The sequence below is a fragment of the Gorilla gorilla genome, chromosome 18 (genome assembly GCF_029281585.2).
Source record: "Gorilla gorilla gorilla isolate KB3781 chromosome 18, NHGRI_mGorGor1-v2.1_pri, whole genome shotgun sequence".
NCBI classification, from domain to species: domain Eukaryota; kingdom Metazoa; phylum Chordata; class Mammalia; order Primates; family Hominidae; genus Gorilla; species Gorilla gorilla.
The window spans coordinates 75,148,248-75,156,853 of record NC_073242.2 but is presented as its reverse complement, the minus strand read 5'-3'; the positions used below and the strand labels follow the sequence as shown (position 1 = coordinate 75,156,853).

Genomic DNA, 8,606 nt, shown 5'->3' with positions numbered 1-8,606 from the left:
TTGAACACTTTAGTGACCACGGCTCTGAGTCTGTGAAGGAAAGCCCTGCTGGCCATTGAGACGAGTGTGACAGACTGTCCTGCTGTGGGAAATGTGCAAGGGCTAAATTGGAAAAGCCTAGGTAGGGCTGGCCAATATTTTGGCTTCCCTGGACCACATTGGAAGAACTGTCTTGGGCCACACATAAAATACACTAACACTAATGACAGCTGATGAGCTAAAAAAAATGCAAAAAATCTCATAATGTTTTAAGAAACTTTATACATTTGTATTGGGCTGCACTTAAAGCTGTCCTGGGCCATATGCGGCCTGCCGGCCTAGGGTTGCACAAGCTTGGCCTAGGGTTTCTTGATGAGATGAAAACTGTGATGGAGCATTCAAGCCCACAGCATTGTTTTTTCACAATAGTTTTGGAGAGTAACCATTTTCTGCGTGGTTGTTGAGGTATCACAAGAAAAGAGCCCCTGAGAAAGCGCCAGCTTCTGGGACAACAGCACAAGAAATGCCTTCAACCTCCAGTCCCCTGCAATGTACAAGGAGAAAACAATCGTGCTTCCTATGGCCACCATGACACCTTTATCACAGCCCATGGGTCACGGAGGGACTCGGGCCCTGTCTGGCTCTTTCTTATAATGTGCATTTTCATAGCACATGGGGCAGTTGCCAGTGACGCTTGCTACTTCCCTAGGGAGCACTGATGCATTTCTAATACCAGGATGAAAACCAATGCCAGACCATGGAGAGAAGCGACTTCTCAAATGCTGGTGCCTTGCAGATGTTGTGGCCTGAATCTAATGTTTTTTAAGAGACAGAGTCCTGCTCTGTCACCCAGGCTGGAGTGCAGTCATGCAACCTTGTCTCACTGCAGCCTTAACCTCCTGGGCTTAAGCACTAATTCTCCTGCCTCAGCCTCCTGAGTAGCTGGGACCACAGGCAACTGTCACCACACCTGGCTAATTTTTAAAACAAATTATTTGTAGAAATGGAGTCTTGCTAACATAGCAAGACCGTTCTTGAACTCCCAGCCTCAAGCGATCCACCCACCTTGATCTCCCAAATCATCAGGATTACAGTCATGAGCCATGGCACCCAGCCACAGTCTAAATCCATAACTCACTGTCTTAGTTGTGACCTCAGGATGCCTCAGATTTGCCATGTCAGAGTTTGTGTGGTCATCTGGTTTAATGATGATTAAACTGCTGTTGAAGATGCTTCACAGCAGTTCTTAAATTACCATGATGAGACATTAGCAATTGAGGCCCTCAAAGAGTTGTCCCAAATAAGCATAAGACAACAGAATCTCTCACCAAAAAGATTCCCCCAGACTCATTTAACTATAGAAGGTGGTTGGGTGCAGTGGCTCATGCCTGCAATCCTAGCATTCTGGGAGGTGAAAGTGGGAAAATTGAGCCCAAGAGTTCAAGACCAGCCTGGGCAAAGTAGTGAGACTCCATCTCTACAAAATATTTAAAAATTGGCCAGGCAAGGTGGTGCATGCTTGTAGTCCCAGCTACTCATGAGGCTGAGGTGGGAGGATCTTTAAGCCTGGGAGATGGAGGCTGCAATGAGCTGTGATTGTGTCCCTGTGCTCCCACCTGGGTGACAGAACAGAAGTGCCAGCCTAATGTCAGTGCTTAAAGGACAAGGCCAACTCAGGGATTTCTACATCACCATGAAAAGCTCATGGGAGTGGTGGTGGGAGGAAGTAGATACTGAAGTCATCTTTTTCTGAAGTAATCACCTTTTTGTTCCAGAAAAGGTTAAAATGAGGCATCTCTCTCCTGGTGTCTTCTCCCCCAAACTCCTCCACAGCTTTTTTTAAGATTCCAGAGCAAAAACAATAGCAGAGTTGTCACGGTCACAAATAACTGGTGGTCACAAATGCATGATTATCAACATAAGATCATTTATATTTTAAAGTGTGGTGTACCAAAATGAGTAAAACATTCATACACAGGTCAACAGAGGTTGCCATGGAGATGGTCAACCATATTGCACCCAGTTTTATTGTTTGTCGTTGCTTGGAAGCACATTCACTGTAATTCTCATCTTCCCAGAATACTAAAACACGCACGCACACACACAGGCTAGACAATAGTTGAGTGTCACGTTCCTATAACATTTAGGTGATGCTCTTATTTCATTTGTGCTTTTGGAACCATGAAAACTCAGAGCTGCAGGAGCTCTCTGTTCAGAGTATTATTCAACTTATTACTTTTATAGCTTTACAGAATGAGGTCAAGGCCAGAATGGAGGCTAGGAGGAGGGTTCTGACCAGAACCTGAGTGTGCCCCTTTTCCTGAGGGTAAGACAGTATGAAAAAGACATCGGGTTGCAGGTTGCGGTGGCTCATGCCTATAATCCCAGCACTTTGGGAGTCCGAGGAGGGCGGATCACCTGAGGTCAGGAGTTCAAGACCAGTCTGGCTAACATGGTGAAACCCTGTCTCTACTAAAAATACAAAAATTAGCCGGGTGTGGTGGCACAAACATGTAATCACAGCTACTCGGTAGGCTGAGGTAGGAGAATTGCTTGAACCCAGGAGGCAGAGGTTCCAGTGAGCCAAGATCATGCCATTGCACTCCAGTCTGGGAGGCAAGAGCGAAACTCTGTCTCAAAAAAAAAAAAAAAAAAAAAAGAAAAAGGAAAAGAAAAAGAAAAAAAAAAAAAAAAAAGAAAAAGACACCTGGGAAATGTGATCTTCAGACCAAGGAAGGACTCTGTGACATTTGAGAATGATGTCTATCACACATAAAGCACCGTTCTTAGGACATTACAGAGCTCTGGGATGTGAATTGTTCCTTTGTCTCTAATTTGTTCATCAAAATGCTTTAAGAGTGCAAGTATTTTTTGAAGCTATACTTACAGTGAAATTATTAAGTGACAGCTGAAGTTTTTAAAATTGTGCTTCCAAAATACACACATAATTCTTAATTTTTTGAGAATACTCATAAAATTCTAACTTTAAAAAAAAAAAACAGACATACTTTCCGCAAATCCTACTCAAGAGACTGTTGGAGGAAAAGTGGGTGCAGAGAGCAGAAGGAATGTTAGAAGAGTGAAAAAATGAGAAACATCACAGCATTCCAATAAGAAATTAAAGATAATCTCTTCTTCCCTCAAAAAGCTCTCTGAAGCATGGTGCAGTGACTCACACCTGTAATCCCAGCACTTTGGGAGGTTGAGGCAGGAGGATTACTTGAGCCCAGGAGTTTGAGAACAGCGTGGGCAACATAGCAAGACCCCTGTCTCTACAAAAGATGCGAACATTAGCTGGGCATAGTGGCTCATGCCTGTAATCCCAGCACTTTGGGAGGCTGAGGTAGGAGGATTTCATGATCCCAGGAGTTCGAGACCAGCCTGGGCAACAGAGGGAGGTCTCGTCTCTACAAAAATAAAAAAATTAGCCAGGTTTGGTGGCATGTGTCTGTAGTCCTAGGTACTCGGGAGGCTGAGGTGGGAAAACCGCTTGAGTCCAGCAGGTCAAGGCTGCAGTGAGCTATGATCGTGCCTGGGTAACAGAGTGAGAGACCCTGTCTCAAAAGAAAAAAAAGGAAAAAGCTCTCTGGAGAACACAGTAGCTGTGGATTCAGTGCACTCTTCTTGCATGCTCAGATCCCTTTGCTGCAATTAGCGCTTCAGATGTAGTCAACAGCAAGTAACACATGCACTGAATACATTTCCTTATTATCTATTTAATAAGTAAATCCCATCAAAGTAGCCTACTTGCTGGGGTCTGATGCTACTGAGCAGTTCCCTAGCCTATTATCTCCAAGTTTCTGTTGCAGCTTTCTGCTGAGTTTTAACATCAGAAGAGATATAGCTTCGGAATATGATTATTATAAACTCTCTTCATTCTCCAAATGCACAAAATAATGTTTTTTAGCTTCTTTTCTTGTCAATAAAGTGATTCACCTAAACGCTGGCTATTTCCACAACAGCACAATCTGAAGCTTTTGGTGTTTCTGTGTCCTGTAAAAATGGGGAGGCAGCCCTTGGCTTTGGCGGTTGTGGAAGATAGAAATAGAGTAATGGAAGAAGTACACTGTACCGGTCAGTGCAGGTGATGTCCCCTCTCTTCTCCAGCAACAGAATAACAACCTCCAGTTTTTTGATTCTGGATGAAGACTGGCCAGGTGTGGTGGCTCATGCCTGTAATGCTAGCACTTTGGGAGGCCAAGGCAGGTGGATCACGAGGTCAGGAGTTCGAGAGCAGCCTGGCGAACATAGCGAGACCCTGTCTCTACTAAAAATACAAAAATTAGCTGGGTGTGGTGGTGGGCGCCTGTAACCCCAGCTACTTGGGAGGCTGAGGCAGGAGAATTGCTTGAACCCGGGGGACAGAGGGTGCCGTGAGCCAAGATTGTGCCACTCTAGCCTGGGTGAAAGAGCAAAATTCCATCTCAAAAAAAACACAAAAAAACAAAAAACAAAAAACAAAAAGACAAAGAACTACTGCAAATAGCTGAAATTTGAAAAAAATTGTAGAGAAAGTCAGTTAGCTTTGTTAAACTGGTTGCTTTCAAACCTCATGCCAGAACTACTAATAAAGTAGCAATCCCAGCAAATTTGCAATATCTGCTGCCTTGCCCATCCTGTGATTGAAAGCCCTTCACAAACTAAAATGTCATTAATCCCACCATGGCAGGGTAGAAAGAGGTAAAGTGAAGGAATGAGATGATCCAGAGCAGGGGTCCCCATCCCCGGTCTGCAGACCGGTACTGTTTCACGGCCTGTTAGGAACTGGGCAATACAGCAGGAGGTGAGCAGTGGGTAAGCCAGCATTACTGCCTGAGTTCTGCCTCCTGTCAGATTGGTGGCAGCATTAGATTCTCACAAGAATGCCAACTCTACTGTGAACTGTGCATGTTCTCCTTATGAGAATCTAATGCCTGATGATCTGTCACTGTCTCCCAGCACCCCCAGATAAGATGGTCTAGTTGCAGGAAAACAAGCTGAGGGCTCCCACTGATTTTACTTTATGTTGAGTTGTATAATTATTTCATTATATATTACAATGTATTAATAATAATGAAAAGAAAGCACACAATAAATGTAATGTGCTTGAATCATCCTGAAACCATCCTCCCTAGCCCCTGTCCATGGAAAAATTATCTTTCATAAAACCGGTCTCTGGTGCCAAAAAGGTTGGGGACTGCTGATCCAGAAAACTAACTGATTTCTAGAGTTTACCCTACCACAAAACTCACTCCTTTGAATGATAGCAATACATTTCCTTTCTTCACAATTTTTAATTTATTTTTATGTTTTGAGACAGGGTCTTAGTCACCCAGGATGGAGTGCAGTGGCACCATCTCAGCTTATGGCAGCCTAGAACCTACTGGGCTCAAGCAATCCTCCTGGCTCAGCCTCCCAAGTAGCTGGGACCACAGATGCGTGCCACCACACCTAGCTAATTTTTTTTTTTTTTGGTAGAGATGAGGTCTCACTATGTTGTCCAGGCTGATCTCCAACTCCTGGGCTTAAGTGATCCATGTGCCCGACCCAAAGTCCTGGGATTCCAGGTGCGAGCCACCAGGCCTGGCTCACATTTCGTTTTCTTTTTTTAAAGCTTACATATAATCATATTCATTAAAACTGAAAAGTGAAATGTAGTTTTCTTTTCTGTAAAGATAAAATTGCTTTTAGGCACATGTTAGAAGAAAGGGTGTGGCTCTGGAGAGAAGATCTAGCTAAAGGTACCCCTACTTCCTACATGACCTTGGGCAAGATGCCCAGCCTCCTGAGCAGCTGCTCTATCATGTGTAACATGAGAGTGATCAATACCACATCACAGAGCACTATCACAGAGGACAAATGAGAATCTGCCTGAAAGCCCTTTGTAATTTCTGAAGTCCCATATACATTATTGCTTTTATGAGATTAGAACAGTGCACAGTTTTTAATAATTATTTAAGAATTTTGGTGATTTATGCTTGTAATCTCAGGACTTTGGGAGACCAAGGTGGGAGGATGGCTTAAGCCCAAGAGTTCCAGACCAGCCTGGGCAACATGGTTAGACCCTGTCTCTACAAAAAATACAAAAATTAGCCAGGCATGGTGGTGGACACCTGTAGTCCTAGCTACTCAGGAGGCTGAGATGGATGGGTCACCTGATCCTGGGAGATTGAAGCTGCAGTGAGCCATGCTCACGCCACTGCACTCCGATCTGGACTACAGAGTGAGACTCTGTTACCAAAAAAAAAAAAAAAACAGTCAAAGTCAAAGGGAAGGGAAGGGAAGGGAAGGGAAAAGAAGGGAAAGGAAGGGAAAGGAAGGGGAAAAATGAGGTTAAAGTTGGAGAGAGGGGCGGAAAGGCAGTAGTGTTACCAAAAGGACACAAAATTTGCTGGCTTCAGAACAATTTCCTTTTGGAAAGAGAACAATCCTCTCTACCTCTGCCCCATTACCAGCTGGGCACAGAGAAGCCTATTGCCTGGGAAGGAGAGAAGCAGAAAATAACCTCAGCCAGGTTAGTGCTATAGAAAACCAAGACGAAAATGTTGTCAGGTTCTAGGGTAAAAAGAAGCAAGATTCTAGAGCTGTTCAGAAGTTAGGATGTAGATTTTCTATGGCAATGGGAGAAAAACTGGACGGTCCCTTGAAACTCTGGTTTCAAACATTGTTCATTTTTAACAATACCAAAAAGCCATATTTACATTTAAGTTTTCTTCTATGGTGTTGTTACATATTGTTTTTACCTTTTTATAGAGTAGCTAACACAGGCAGTGATCAGATCAGTGGGGTGGCTGGTGAATGCATGTGGACCATGACCAGCCATGGATTGCATTCTATGGAAACTTTAACTGAAGATCCAGAAATAGTAAGGGGTTACAAGACATTTCTATAAAGGTCACCCATGTGCTACTCATTTTTCCTACTTTTCTATTCCCTCTTCTTGTTTTCATCTGCCGTCATCTCTTTTTAATTTCTGTATTTCTCTCTCCCCTATCTCCTTACTACATTGAAACAATGTGCAATTTTTAAAAGGTGCAACAAGAAAAAGTTTAAAAACATATAAATACCCATGTTGAGATCCATTTTTGTCCAGTTAAGGAAACTTTTTAAATGATGAGGTCTATGTTGGCACGCACGCAAAACAAAAACAAAAACAAAAAACTATAGGCATTTCACATGATGGATTACCTTTTTTTGGATTTAAAGAATTATACAAACTCAACAGTGTTAAAAGTAATAAATGTTATGTATGTGGAGTTTTTACAATCCGTGTTCCTTTCGCTTAGTATCTAGGATTAGAAACTTATCAAAGCGGCTTAGGCCCGGGTCGTCCTTTGCCTCTGCATGTATTTGCAGCCCCCTCTGTGACGCCGCCTCTGCTGCACTGTGTGCCAGGCGTGCTGCGCTCAGCCGTGGCCGGCCTGCGCGCCGTCGCGCCCAACTCGCCTTTCCCGCAGTTCCTGCAGCGGCTCCTGGGCCACGGGCCTGGCATTTCTGGCTGCTCGGAGTGTGTGCAGAGTCTGCAGGGCGGCCTCGCAGCTGTGGCTGCAGCGTGGCTGTGCGCCAAAGGAGACATAGCTTTTGTTGATTTCCTGAGCGATGAAATTAAGAAGGAAAGGAAAATCCAGAAGCATAAGACCCTCCCTAAGATGTCTGGAGGTTGGGAGCTGGAATTGAATGATACAGAAGCTAAATTAGTGTGGAAAGTTGCCGGGGAAAAGATTACGGTCACTTTCAACATTAACACAGCATTCCACCAACATTTGACGATGAAAAGGAACTCTCACAAGGGCAGAAGGTTGAAGAACAGGAGCCTCAATTGACATCAACTCCCAATTTTGTGGTTGAAGTTATAGAGAATGATGGCAAGAAGGCCCTTGGGCTTGACTGTCGCTATCCAGAGGATGAGGCTGGACAAGAAGAAAAGGCTGAGAGTGACATTTTCTCTATCAGAGAAGTTAGCTTTCAGTCCACTGGCGAGTCTGAATGGAGGACGCTAATAATACACTCAACACAGATTCCCTGGACTGAGCCTTATAAGACCATCTAATGGATTTCCTTGTGGGCCAAGGGGTGGACAACACTTTTGCAGATGAGTTGGTGGAGCTCAGCACAGCCCTGGAGCAACGGGAGTACATTACTTTTCTTGAAGACCTCAAAAGTTTTCTCAAGAGCCAGGAAAGCAGACAAACACTGAAAGCTGTAGCATTATGGCAGGCGTTAGCCAGTGAACGAATCCTACTCTGAAGCCAGACACATGTGGTTTGAAACGATAATCCTAATATCATGGGGAAAAATAGCAAATTTAAATAAATTCTTTTGCACTGTCATTTATTATCATTTGTTTTTTCTGTAAAAATCCATTATTTCTAGATTTTTGTATAACATTATAGAAAATAAAATTGGTTTATCTCCTCCAAAAAAAATCAAGGCAAAATAATTATTGAGCTAAGTAAGCTTCTATCTCAAGAAATGAGAAAAAGAAGAGTAAAGTACATGTGTAAAAGTTGGAGAAAAGCACTTCTGCTTGCGGCCAAGGTGGAGCAACAAGGACAAGACTTACCTCCTGCTTGAAACAATAGAGCCAGAAAAAATACATGCAATGACAGTTTTCAAAACAATGAACATCAGAAAATGAAGGGCAGTGG

The 8,606-nt window shown here is 43.5% G+C and overlaps 1 pseudogene; it reads left to right on the top strand.

Moving 5' to 3' along the window:
- The first annotated feature begins 6,769 nt into the window (after positions 1 to 6,769).
- Positions 6,770 to 8,241, top strand: LOC101138611 (complement component 1 Q subcomponent-binding protein, mitochondrial-like; annotated as a pseudogene).
- Positions 8,242 to 8,606: the final 365 nt, after the last annotated feature.